We start from the raw sequence: 14,488 nt of genomic DNA on the forward strand, positions 1-14,488 counted from the left end.
GCATTAAAAGTAATTGAAATTACTTTCAACTGCTTGCTGAAATAATATAATCACAAGTACCTTACCTTCTTACTCTTCAGATATAGGACACTGAGGAAAATCCAGTTTTGTCTATGTACAGGAGGTTGTTCTAGGAACAGTAATACTTCTGCTGAAAGATTCAGAAAAAAAATACACTCACTGTTCTCAATGTCCATATTATACACATCATAAGCACTATTATTGAATAATACTAAACTTGTTTTATGTTTTACTCTTGTCCTACCTTGGCTTCTATGGAACTGTGTTCAATAAGGTTTGACTTCATGTACAGCCAGAATCCATACACACCAACAGGAATAAGCTTAAAAAATATTATTTTTAATATCCTTAAAGAACAAAGTTAGATGCATCAAAGCCCTCAGTTTTTATTATTCTGTAGCATTTATAAAAAAGCGTTTTAAAATTGTTATCTGGTGGACACTATTTATAGTATTCATACTGCAAATTAATACTAGAAAATTTACGAAGTGTCTCCAGAATGAATTATCTATTGTGATGATTTCATTGAAATGCATTTCAACTTTTAAAACTCCACTGAAGCAACAGCCTCCTTTTCACTAGTGCTTTCCCTGTTTGGAGTTCCTTAACAGTTCAAAAAGCTTTACTTGACTAGTTTCTGATTTTTAATTATCCATTACATTTATAAAGCATTTATTTAAAACAGTATCTTCATGTTTTGTCTGAGTGTAAGAGGACAAAGTAAAGGCTTACAGTAAACGTACTGTTCTTTCTATGTCACTGAAGTTCTTAGGCATCAGCACTGTACCAGGACGGCGTTGATAAGTAGCTAAGCATGTGCACAAAACCATGCAAAACAGAATCCTCAGTTTCTGAGCCCAAAAGATATGATAGTATTCAATTTGAAAAATCTAGTACTTCTCATTGTGTAGGATTTTTAGCAAGACAAATGGTAATGTTAAGGCTCCTCAGATCATATATGCATCTATAAAGATATATTTTATAGAAGTGATCCAGTAATTTAGCAAAAAAGTAGACAGGTATCATAAAAAAAGTTCTAGATTTCTGTGCACCACTGACATAAAAAAAGATCTAGATTTCTGTGCACCACTGAAAAGGCTGACAAACTGTACTCTGCCTTTCTGATAAGAAGCAGTTTGGTTGGCGTTGTGTTTTTTTTCAAATTAATCACTTGTTTGACCACTGGTTAGAACACCAAGCTCATAGCCAGTGAGAGACACCACACACACACACACAGTTTGCAATGAGAACATGGGAAATGAAATTCAAGTACTATTTAAATATTCATAATTTTATTATTATTCTACTGCTAACACTTCTTATTGAATGTATACTGCATACAGTTCCCATGCAGAATATGACTATGAACCAACTTCTGCTGTGAAGTCATTATTATGTTATAAAAATAATTGAATGTCTAGAAAAAAATAAACACAACATACAGTAACCATTCACCTAAAATTAAATCCTGATCCAGTGTTACCATGGCAAGATTTAAGGATCCATTTTAGAAAAAAATTCTGACTGGCAGAAGATTCAAAAGCTGATTTTTTTAAAATAGAAAATTTGAAGATATTCCAAGTTGTGAATACCTGACCGTTACTTTCTTGTTATTTCCCCTGAATGATTTGAGACTTAATAATGAACACTTGCATCCAAAACAACTCTGGCTTAGCAAAATACTGAATTCAGAAAATAAATACATAAGAAACTCTGAGAAAGAACTCATAGCAAAAGAGAGTTGTGTCATTACGAACATCATAATCTCCATCCTCAACAAGTACTCCAGAGATAATAAATTGTGCTAAAATAATTTTCCAGACAACTTCCCTCCACACATCTCCTAAGCATGCGTGCTACTGCATGCGCCTTTTCATTTCAAGATACTTTCCATGTCAAATGACCAACACAAAGGCTGCCACATTCTGACATAACACTGCATGTCTGTTAATTTAAATGAAATGCCAGCCTACCAAAACCAAGTGTAATTTAAATAATAACAAAGAAAAAAGTACTTACCTGAACCTGACAAAGCACCTCTTAACTGCATCACTACTATTTCCCAAATGAAGACTTCCTTGCAAATAAGTGAGTTTTCTTCAGATCGTTATTCTGTGGCACAGGCTCCTCCAAATGGCAGAATGAATGTATTGCCATTATTGAAAATTTACAGATCATCTGAAGAAACTGAACTGAAAGCAAGAAATACGGCGGCTTTATTTTGTGTAAACTTAGTGAAAATACTTAGCTTTCAATAACTTGTCATTTTTCAATAGCATTTAAAAACACACGGAGGATATGTACATGCACTGACTGATAAATTAAGTACAAATTACTTAATTTAACCAGGTGGACAGTTCATTTGAGCAGAAATGCCCAGGTAAAGGACTTCCATTTAATGCTACTGTGAAGCAGCATTTCAATAAATTTTAGGGCTGTTTCTTTTACAGTGGGTACACTGCAAAGAAGTTTCCACCAGGACATGTAGAGTGACACATGCCTTTTTGCAGAGCATTTACTTGTAATTTAGAATTATCTTCAGGTAGTTCAAGGTATTAATTCCAGTGTAAATTATTTTGTAACTGCAAATACTGAATGACATCTACCATTGTTATGGTAATATATCCAGCCTGAGAAGATTACCCTCAATTTTCTCACAACTTTCTCTCATTTTAAGAATGTATACAGTATTTTAACTGTGAGTGCTTATTTCAGGACAAGACTGATCATTTCTAAGACAGATTCTAGAGGCATAATTTGATGAACATCTATTTTGGTAAAAATGCCTGTTCAAACAGAGATGACCCTCCTGCTGCTTGCTACAACCTCATTTGTGCAGATGTACCTGCTGGTGGAACCACTCGCTATACCATATTGAAGAACTAACTTGGGTTAAAAATTGCTGCTTGCCATAGAATTGTCTTGAACTCAGGATTAATTTTCTGATCCAAGTCACTGCATAACGACACAAATGGCTGTGCTAATACAGCAGGAGGGAAAATGAGAAACGAGCACATAGCTAAGTGCAGCTACAAATGTCAGCACTTTAGAAACTACCGTTATTCACCTAAGTGTAAATTACAAGGTAGATTACAGCTTTGCCACTGACAGGGCAATACCACAGGGTATTCTTGGACTGCTTTAACTTTCTTTTCCATCTCTGCAGCAGAGTTCACCATCGCCACAATTGCACCAAAAATGAATGCTTGTAGGGCCACACCAAAATTGTTTGGATTACAGAGACAGTTTCCTGCCAGAGACCATACATTGTAAATCTAAGAAGGTGGGAGGAAATACACACAGTATGCAAGTATATGAAGATATATGTGGGCATGTGTGTCTTTTTCCCCTAACAACAGAAGAAACTTAGATCATTGTTTAGACTGCTAAAGACAGAAAAGATTAATTCTGTTTAATGTATCTGCCTAGGTCATGTCTGATTCTAACTTTTGAATCCACTACCTGATTTGAAACAGTTTTGTCAAAGAGGAAGATTCAAAATTCATTTACAGTTGCAGGCGGATAAAGACTGGCTCACAAACTGCCTGAAGTAAGTATAGGCTGCATCATATGCCCGTGTTATTAGAGAACACACACATATGTAAGAAACACACATAGTAACTACCCCAGCTGCAGCTTGTACTAAGATACAACTATCTCGGTATTGTTAGATCTTATGTTCACAGAACTACTTGACTATCCATTTAGTATTCAAATCCACTTACATGGCATTAAAACATGCGTCTTTGGTCTGCAAATTCCAGATCTGCTCTTTGTGTTCAGTTTAAAAGTACAGTACATACAACACTTGATGGATTCTGGTTTTCTGGCACAGCATCTCATCCTAACAAGATGCATTCTTCTTAGCAGACCAGCCACTTCATCCTTTAGAACCAAATAATGAATGATTCTAATTAAGTCATCATGACTTAGGGGTCCCTAGCACTTTATTCTAGCATTCAATCTTTTGATTCTCTAATCCCATAATCAGATAATGTCCCATCAACATTATTTGAAAAGAATAAAATGTCCACAACATCTCTGCAGTGAGGATTAGCATGAAGAAATCACTCTGCTCCTTCCTAGGACCTCTTGTTAGTTGCTTTCTACACTCCCTAAAAGTCCAGGAGACCCATCAAGCCCTTAACACATTACTTAATATGTTACCATCCTCCTTTTCTTTTTAAATAAAAGCATACAAATGAAATATTTCTGTGAAAATTTTTCTGTGAAATACTATACAAAGTATTTCCGTGAAATCTGCTGCTACCAATAACACATGACAACAACTATACTTTGTTACTGTGGTTAATTCACATGTTTGGTAGGGTTAAAAGGTTACATAAAAACATTTCTGCTCACATGCATGTGAAAGTGAGTGGCCTTTTACAGCCAGTAATTTTGAGACTTCCTTCCTCATCACCACCTTCTTGCTTAAAAGTAAATGATTAACAATAATAAATGAGAACAGTTAAAGGGGTGTCAATAGGTACAAATTTTTTCCAGACACAGGAAGGAAATCCATATGAATTCCCTGCACATCTTAATAAGAAGGATCATACTACTGTTAATCAAAATACAATGTCTTAAATAATGATAAAGAGACTGTTGTGTCTAGACATTACATATATGCAGAATCTACACAGTATATTCTAACAGTGGGGGGGGGTTGTTGGGGGTTTTTTGGGTCATGGTGGGTTAGGGCTTTTTTTTTTTTAAATATAAAAATGCCCTCCCACATTCAGTGAGAAAACTTTGGCAAGTTTTTAGGGCCTCAAGCCTTTCTTAGACTGCTAACCTGCTCTGATGCCTTTGTTCCTGTAATCTCAGTCCTAGCGGTACCTGAATCAGGCAGACTAAGCTGAAGTCCATTCGCATGTCTCAACTGCACCTAAAGCATAAAATATTTAGGCACTCTACTGTGGGCTAGTTCCAGAACTGGAACAGAGTCAACTGTATGCTAGGAAGGAATTCCTGTATTAGGATTTCAATCTGATATAAAACTGTTTACAAATAATCCAATGCAACAGACAAAAAAGCGTGGCTGTATTTCTCTTACTGGTTTAGATCTTAAACTTGGGTCAAATTTGCAACTCCATGCTACAACATGATGCAATAGGCAAAATAATTGCAATGATTTGCTAGAGCTTAGTTTATTCAATAAATACAGTTTTTATAACTGAAATATCTATTTCCACAATACAAGTTTGATAATCATAAAATCATTCTAGTTGGAACAGACCTCAGAGGTCATCTAGCTCAACCTTCTGCTCAAAGCAGCATTAATATGTGAATACTTATTAATGATACAGGTCATACTCTTAACCTTGCAGACCACTAATCGCATGTAATCCTTAATTAAATGCACTCAACTGCCTTTGATAGGATTACTCATTTGCAGAAGAGTCTGTGGGACCAGTTACCTGCCATACGTTATTCCTAAGTGTGGCACATTATAATACTTCCCAGCTATACCTGTAATCAGTACCATACATCCCTTTCACTGTAAACATCTTTTAAGCAGATACCGTTTTGAGAGCAGTTTTCAAAGTGAGCCTGCTGTACATGAGTAGATTTTGATACATGAGAACAGGATGGAACGAAGTAGGGGATGATAAACCAGTAAGTGAGGCAGGAAGCACAGCTGGGTCCTGGTTTCATGGGTGTTTCACAAGTTGATTAATTCAGGATAGAGGTCCTGCTCTGAGATACACCTATAAAACCAGAGAAATTAACACCACTGGCACTAACAATCCTTTAATCATCAATGCCAGTGACTGAATTTCAGCAGAGTAACTTTGGGAACCTCTGCTTTAGTACTGCAGTTTTATTTTGTTCTGATAAGGATCTCCATGTTGGATTTGTATTGAAGTTTACACCTTTCTCTCATGCATGAAGAAGTGATTTAATATGTTGCAGTATTGCTAATTAATTTTTTAAAAAAAAAAAAAATCACTGAAACAATCCAAACGTAAAAAGAAAAAAGTTGAAATGCTTTATAAACCCACAATTACCCATCCACACAAGCTGAACTACAAAAGAAATTTGCCTTATACCCAGTAACATCCCTCTGTTCTGAAGCATGAAACACAGTAACAGTTTATCTATGTTATGTGGCAATACATAAACTCTGACACACTGACTAAATAGAGAAGAAAAACTCATCTTGTAAATAATAAGTTTAAGTAAACAGTTATTACCTGCTATAGTAAATAAATTCAGATATTAATACATCACATTCTAATTAAAATTAAGCTTATTTAATAGAACTGAAAGAGAACATAATATTTTTATTCACTTTGTTCATTTGTTAGGATTTCATGGTCATTTTTGTTTACTGTGGACACTTTACTATAAACCATAAAAATGCTATTTAAGTGGTAACAACAGCAACAAGAAATAAACAGCAGCAGGATATATAGAAGGAAATAAATTAACTTTAGCTGCTTTGATAACCTTGGTCTTAGGCCTATCTGAAAGACATCTTTAAACACCAGTATTTTAAAAAAATATGCTGAAAACCCTTTAAATTCTATAGTTGAAGACATTATTTACATGCCTTCCCCAAGGATTCATTAATAGCCATGCGGTATGCCTGGTTGCCTAGAGGGCTTGTCCCTGTTTGACCTGATATACTAGCTTTTGAAGTACAGGATACTCCCAGAATTTTACCCTTAATTATCCCCCCAAATAGTTAAATTTGGACCTCTCAGCAAACTTTCCCACCTCTGTATAAATGGCAGAAGTTAGGTCACATGATGGTGCACATGCATCAACCACAGATCACGAAAGTGACACGGTTGAACAATGCAGGTAAGAGGCAACAAGAGACAAGAATCAAGCAAGCAATTCTAAAGCCAAAAATGAGATCAGACAGATCCCCAAACTGACATCACCAGCAAAATTTCCACCTTATACATCTTTATTTTTCAGTTTTGTCAAGACACTTTAATATTTTTCTGATTAATAAAGCTGAGTAATTGAGTCCACTGAATATTTAAGTTCCCTTTTAACACCAAACTATATTGCTTCTGTGTTTTAGAAAGTGAAATTTTACTAAAGAATACTTGCTTGAGACAAAATTAATTGTATTTCCATGTTTGTGGTAACCTTGTATAGTAGTATAGTATTTGGCATTCCAGTTGAGACAGGAAGCTCAATACCTGACTATGAAGTAACAAGTCACTGTTCTGGCACCTTGCTCAAGGGAAGAGTGAACAAATTTTGAGATGCTCTCATGGTGTCTTACAAAGACAGATATGCCCAAACCTTGCTAGGTGCTGCTGCCCTATAAAAAGCAGACAGTTGATTTTGAATTTTGGCCAAGGTGCAAAACTACTTTCCTGGTAACTCTGACTAGAAAACAAACAAACTCAACAACAAAAAGAGTTGTGAGTATCAATTATACTGTATTGTACGTAGAGAATGACATCAGTATACAGATGACATATCAGCACCTCAAAAACTTCTGCATTAACACACCAGAGGTTATATGAAAATTACCAGTGTGGCTATTTAATAACATTTCTGGTGTTTTCTGGAAAAAGCATTATTAGACTGAAAAGGACAATTATAGCCATTCCCTTCTCTTCTAAAGGCAAAGGTAAAAATTATGCTTTATGTAGAAGAATTACTGAACATTATCACAGCTTTGCAATATATTCTCTCTAATTTTAAAGAAAGGTTGAGAGACTGACAGGGAAAAGGACGTACAATTAGATGCATTTAACACTCCAACACATGCAACACACGAGAATGAGAGGGGAAATACATTTATAGCAGCAAACAGAAAGGTAGTAATATTTGGTTTCAGCTAGAAGTTGAACTATTGATATTTTAAGCTCCAGGAAAAAAACAATGTAATAGTTTCTTTGTCCTCACCATCATCACCCCCATCCACTCCCCACATCCTCCACCAACACAAGACCTAAGAATTATGGAAAAATGCTCTACAAACAGTTTGGGGGATTTTTTTTTTAAACATTTAATTTATTTATTTATTTGCAGAAGGATAATGGTCTTCAGGCCCAAAATGTTTGCTTTTTAAGAGTGAAGAACCACATGCATTTTTACAGTAACCAGCATAACAAAACTCAATCATGATGTGGCCTTCCAGCACCACCACAAAATAAAACCTGACATATAAAAATATCTATGTCATATACTTCATAAAGTCAAATAATTTTCTTTGATTAACCTTTGCTAAGGAATTAATTCATACCATCAAGTTTACTAGCTGTTTCACAAATACACATTAACACCATGCCCGATACTATGTTTTCAGACATTAAAAAAAAAGCAAACCCAACCAAAAACACAAAACACCAAAGGATAATTCAGTAACAGGAAAATTTTGCAAATGCTTTGAGTTTACACAGAATTGGTACCACCAAATTTAGCAAATTATCTAGACCCATGCGATTCTGTGAAAAAAAAAAGGGAAGTATGCCATATGTTGGCTATTGAAGAAAGAAGAGATGGGACAGGTATTTTTAAACTCCTCAGAATAAGCATTAGTCGTTCTTTGCATTTACACAGCACTCATTAGAGAGAGATGCCAGCAACAGGAGCTTCAGCTCATGCATAGTGTCAATGGCTACAACAGTACTAGCATCCTTACACAATCCCTTGAATGTGATAATAGAAAGCAAAAAAAATCCAAGACTAAATAAGAAAAGGACCACAAGATAACAGCGATAAAGTTTAGCTCAACTGTCTTAAGTACTGGAGGGAAATGTTTCTGATGGATGGGTAGTAATATGTTTAACTAGACAAGTAAGAATGGATAATCTGTCGCTTTTTAAATTTTTCATGAAATATGTCATTGCTCCTTCTTCTTTCTCAGTATGAATTGCCATTTTACCAACAAAGAATCAGTTTACTTAAAGAGATTCCTTCCTTTTGAAAGTACCAGAAACTGGAATACAAGAAAAACATCCTGAAGCATGTCATAGACAATAACAAGAACTGGTTAATTTCTCAGACAGCAAGTGCATTACTTAATATTCTTTGTTCTACTAACATCTGAACCTAGTTTGGTAGGCAAGGTATTTAGAAACTTTCTCCGAGAGTCACAAGGGTTTGACTTTAATATGTTTGATTACCACTTACTTTCAAGAAAACAAAACAGCCAGCCTTCAAAGTTACTTTGAAAACAGAATGAAACCATTAGATCCTTTTTTAAAGAGCCATGTGTTACATCAAATATTGCATACTTGTGTAGATATAAAAGGGAAATCAATTCCAAATTATAAATACACACAGAAGAGAAACAGCACATTTTACATCATCCCAATTTTCCCAAGTCCTGTAAAGCACTGTCTTCAAGCTTGCTCTTGCTGAACATCACCATTCTCAAAACTAATGAATCACCTTACTGATAAAATGTCTTTGAATTCTGCCATAAGTCAATCACTTAAAACTATAATCACAACAAAGAAAAACACCCGCAACCTTAGAAATCTCAGACTTCCATGCAGAAGAACAGAAAGCCAGTATAAAGGCCAAACAAAAAGGAGAGTCAAATATAACATGCCTTTAAAGAACAATATCAATTAAAGAAAAACCAGTATGAGACCAGAAACCATATCACTGGGCATAAAATACTATCTGTGATTTGTTCACTTAATTTCAAAACACTTGGCTTGCTGTAAACCTTTTTATTTTGTATGTCTTTCAACCAATGCATCTCCAAACTTTCACATCAGTTTTCAAAGTCCTTACCATCCTAATCAAGCTAGCCAAGATCTTTGCCCTTGGAGATGTGAATTTTGTTTGACTGTTCTTATATTACATCATGCTGGGTCCCATTCAATTTCTTCTATCAACATTAAAATGTATTTTCTATTTATGCTGACTTGCACTAAGCATAGCAATGCAACACCGTGATGCCACAGGAATATAACCGAACTATTGGAAGAATCCTAAGGACACAAGTGCACAAAACAGTGATCATACAAAAAAAATGATCATACCAAACATCACCCATCTTTACATGGGTTTCTGAAGCAACATTTCACATTGATACTTTCCCACTAGAAATATTCCTGAAAATAATTCATTTCTGAAAACACAAAAGCTATTAAGTTTTGGCTATCGTTCCCTACTGGAATGGAGTCAGAAGCCTATGGGCTGTAGGACAGGGAGGTAAAATAACGGAAAGAACAGAATGAAAATGAAGAAAAATTATTTTGAGGGCCAGCTACAATTCCCAAATGGAAATTTTTGCAATGATTTTTGAGAACACTGCATCAGGCCTAAAGTGTTCCATTTCTCTCTTTGCTACAATGTAGCAATCTCTTTGCTCCTGTTAAGTATGGCAAGATAAGAGCTACTTCTAAGAACTAATAAAAAAAAAAATTCAAAAAAGTGTCCAACTCAGAGCAGTGAATAGATTTCTCCTGTTCTGGCAATGATACAGACCCCATAACAGAGAAACAATGTAGCACTTATTTTCAAAAAAATAGGGGGCGGGAAATGTCATAAAAATATAAGAGGCTTTACTCCAGAAAAAAGGGTTTAAACCAGTAGTGGTTGACAGAAAAGAACCTGGCCTCATGTTTTAGCTACCGATTTTATAACTTGTCTCAAAAAAAGATATCCCCGTCTTTGCAAAAATGCAAAAACCAAAGGATACTACATGTATACATCAAAATCAGTAATGTTAGTAGTTTGTGGACTTAGAAATAGTTATGGAGAGCAAAAAAGTTTACCATCACAGTAATCTTGCCTTCATACACACAAAAATTATCAAAATTGAGATTATCGTTAATAAGCTTTCTTGTGGTATATTTAACAGAACATTAATAACGAATTTGAGCATTAAACAGAGAAAAAAAAAAGTATAGATATAATTAATTAGTTACTTTAGCCTTTTCACATTTCCAAAACGGCACTTTGTAAATTTAAATTTTAATGTTCTTTTGTTAATTTTTGGAAAAAGCAGAAGGAAAGCCAAGCAAACATAAAACCTGAGAAACAAAACCTTCAGAGCAAGAGTTTTCATTTGGTACCTCCCACTCCATATTCAGTTTCTCAGGGACCATCATGCAGTGACAATCTGGTTAGAAGTAAGCAGCCAACGGGTGTGTAATTTGCATGGGAAAATATTTTTAGAAGACACGCATGAATAGCATATGTTGTCAGCCTGAGTACAATCTTCTAAATATATGCTCTGAACATTATTTCTCCAACACTCGTAATCATTTTCCAGATAACGATTCCTGGTACAGATACGTTACCGTCTGAAAACAACATGTGTATGATGCCTTAAACAACACTCATTTTAGAGTTCACCTTGGGGGCTGGGGGGAGCCTCTATATGATTATGTTTTCTCCTCCATATCTGAACATACTAACAGAAAAAGAAGAGTGTTTTTTTCCTGTTATACTACATGCACGATGTACATGCCAATAGAACTCAGTCATGGAAAGTGCCCGTTTCAGATACACCTTTTAAAAATATAATAAATTACAATGAATTCATACTTAAATTGTTTTAAAGTCTTTACTGCCAATGTAATCTCAAAGTTGGCAAATTATGTTTGAAAATAGAGGGCAACAAAAGGATACCCTGATTCAGAAAGTTAAATCAGATACATATGTTCATTTGCCTGAACCAAAGCAGCTTCAAAAATTGTATCAGAAAACCCTCTACTCCTCCTATGTTAGGAAAAAACAGTTTAAAAAGGTAAAGATGGAAGTCAGTAAAACCAGAAAAAAGTCGTGTGCTCATACATTGTTAGTCAAATCTAAATATAGTCACACTGACACAACATGCTGGAGAAAACAACGTTTGAGCAAGTAACAGTCTAACTACATCCCAAAGTCATTACCAGTCCACATCTGGAACACCCAAACCAATTCCTGGTGACTCTGGAGTTTGCATCATGTAGTAATTATTACTTTAGGACTGTTTTGTTCAGGCCAAACAAAGTTCTATTTTACTGCAAGATGAAAAATTTCAGGTTTTTTCCTTTGCCAACATGCAAACTCTCTTTCTAAAGCACATGGAAAAACTCAGATCTGGATTCTTTCTCTGGCCCAAGCTCTCCTTTCTTTAACTTGAATGTCAGTGTGGGAAAATGGAGGGATACCAGTAAATCATACTGTGCTACTTCACAGTATATAGAAAATACCTGATATTATAGAACGGTTTGGGTTGGAAGGGACCTTTAAAGGTCATCTAGTCCAAGCCTTCTGCAATGAGCAGGGAGATCTTCAATGAGATCAGGCTGCTCAGAGCCCCATCCAATCTGACCTTGTGCGTTTCCAGGGATGGGGCACCTACCACCTCTCTGGGCAACCTGTTTCAGTGTTTCACCACCCTTATTGTAAAAATATTTCTGCCTTACATCTAGCCTGTATCTACCTGCTTTTAGTTTAAAACCATTACTCCTTCTCCTATTGCTACAGGCCCTGTTAAAAAGCCTGTTCCCAAATATAAGTTAACTTACCAAAAAAGCTGGAGTGGGGGAAGACAAAACAGAAAATGGAGGCATTAGGTCGCTTTAAAAATCTTTACAGCTTCAAGTCATGAATTCCAATGGATCAGAGAACTGGAATCTATACTGGACCTTCTTCAAAGCCAGTCCATGCTAACAAGCAGGAAAAATGTCTACTTAATCATTGTGGAGCACAAACACACACAAGCAAATGCCTAATAATCATCTGTTAGGCAGTATATGCTTGAAACAAAAGCTTATGCTTGGTGGAAGCCAAAAACAAAACAATGAACCCTAGCCATCCCTTGAAAAAGTAAAAAATTAAACTACGATGAAAACAAGCTAAAAATTTATTATTGAAATTAATAAACAGAGCATATATTAATTTTTGTATATCCAAATACTGTATTTTAACCATGAGTAAGTATTACTAGGGCTAAAATCACAATACTAAGTCCTAAAACACCACGAGAAAAAAATCTTTGCATACATACAACTACCTAATGAAACTACTTAACAGCATTCAGCGGACTGCGTTATTGAATGTTTTAACCGTCAGAGGAACCAAAAAAGAGATTAAATACACACACTGCATTTGATGAGTATGTAGAAACACCAGTCTCAATGGCTTTAGAGCAAATCAGTTCCTTCTCCTACTCAACTTACCAAAAAGCACTTTACACTTTTGATCAAAGTACACAGAAAAAAATACATTCTCCACAATGAAAGCATGAATGAATCAAAACTCAAGATCAATCTTAAAGAAAAAAAAAAGCACTCTTCACAAATTACAATCTTTCCTCAGAACTGCTCCAGTTGAGCAAAATACCCTCAAACATCAATTCAAAAACTTCAGAACACTGCTGTACAAATTAAAGGAATAACTACAGCAAAAAGATAAGATGATGGATGCTACAATGGAATAACTACAGCAAGAAGACAAAATGATGGATGCTACAATGGGATAACTACAGCAAAAAGATGATGGACGCTACAATGGAGCCATCGTACTAACAGATTATTTCACGGTGTAAATCATGTAATGCTAAACGCTTTTTAAAAATGCAACCGAGAGTAAGGAGTCAGTAAAGCAGAGGCAGGCGCTAAGAGAAGGCATTTTTGGTGCAATCTCCTGACTCATGCCAACCCCGGGCCTCGGGGACCGGACTGGCTTGGCCCGCACCGCAGCCCGCACCGACCTACACGCCGGGGCTCCGGGGCTCCTGCGGGAGCTGGCGGGAGAGGGGCCCGCACGGTTCCAAGGCCGCACCGCGGGGCCGCTGGTGCAGAAACGCTCGTTGAGACCCAGCGCCCCGCATCACCTCAGCCTCCTGAGGCTGAAACATCCCAAAAGGGCGGCCGGGCAGCCTCAGAGAACAGGTTCTCTAAAGGGAGCTGCGCTCGGCCGCAGCGAGCGGCAGGACCGGCAGAACCAGCCTCTCGGCGCTAGGAGGGAGGTGAGACCCGAGGTACCGAACCTCGGGCGAGGTTAAACCGCACCCGGGGGCTGACTTTAAGCGTGTTCAGTGAACTGCAAGTTAGTCATCGACTGCCTGGCCCGAGCAAGACGCGCAAAGGCATTACCAGGAGGAACGCGGCTGCGAGGCGGCGGCGCGGGGCCCCCCGTTAGCGGCCGGGCCCGACGGGGCAGGGGGGCCGCAGGCCCAGGGCGGGCAGGGCCGCCGCCGCCCGCCGCCGAGCTGCACCGGGCCCGGCCACCGCGCTTCGCCCCGCCGGCGGGCGGGGGCACCAGGCTCGGGTCGCCCCTTTGCTGGGGAGCCGGGGCGGGCGGCGGCGGGGTCTCGCGCAGGCGGGCGGGCCGCGGCGCGGATGGTCCCCTCCCACCGCCCCGCACGGGGAGGGAGGCGGGAGGGCAGGTACCTCGGGCGCCGCTGCCGCTCCCGCCCGCCGCCCGGCTCCGCCTCCGCCGCCTGCCGGCAGCCTGGCGGGGCGGGGCGGGCTGGTGGGGCGCCGGGGACGCGCCGGAAGCTGCGCAGCAGCCGGGCGGGCGGCGGCGTGGGCTG

At 37.9% G+C, this 14,488-nt stretch overlaps 1 protein-coding gene across 3 annotated transcripts in view; it reads right to left on the reverse strand.

Moving 5' to 3' along the window:
* Nucleotides 1-14,347, reverse strand: part of LOC130144931 (skin secretory protein xP2-like) — a 40,435-nt gene extending 26,088 nt beyond the window's left edge. For all 3 annotated transcript variants that reach the window (XR_008820302.1, XR_008820301.1, XR_008820303.1), the window contains exons 1-3: nucleotides 14,049-14,347; nucleotides 2,041-2,213; nucleotides 66-151 (exon numbers count right to left, since the gene is read on the reverse strand). The gene's annotated coding sequence lies outside the window, so the exon portion shown is untranslated. The remainder of the gene's footprint in view (nucleotides 1-65; nucleotides 152-2,040; nucleotides 2,214-14,048) is intronic.
* Nucleotides 14,348-14,488: the final 141 nt, after the last annotated feature.

Source organism: Falco biarmicus, chromosome 2 (genome assembly GCF_023638135.1).
Source record: "Falco biarmicus isolate bFalBia1 chromosome 2, bFalBia1.pri, whole genome shotgun sequence".
Taxonomy (NCBI): Eukaryota; Metazoa; Chordata; class Aves; order Falconiformes; family Falconidae; genus Falco; species Falco biarmicus.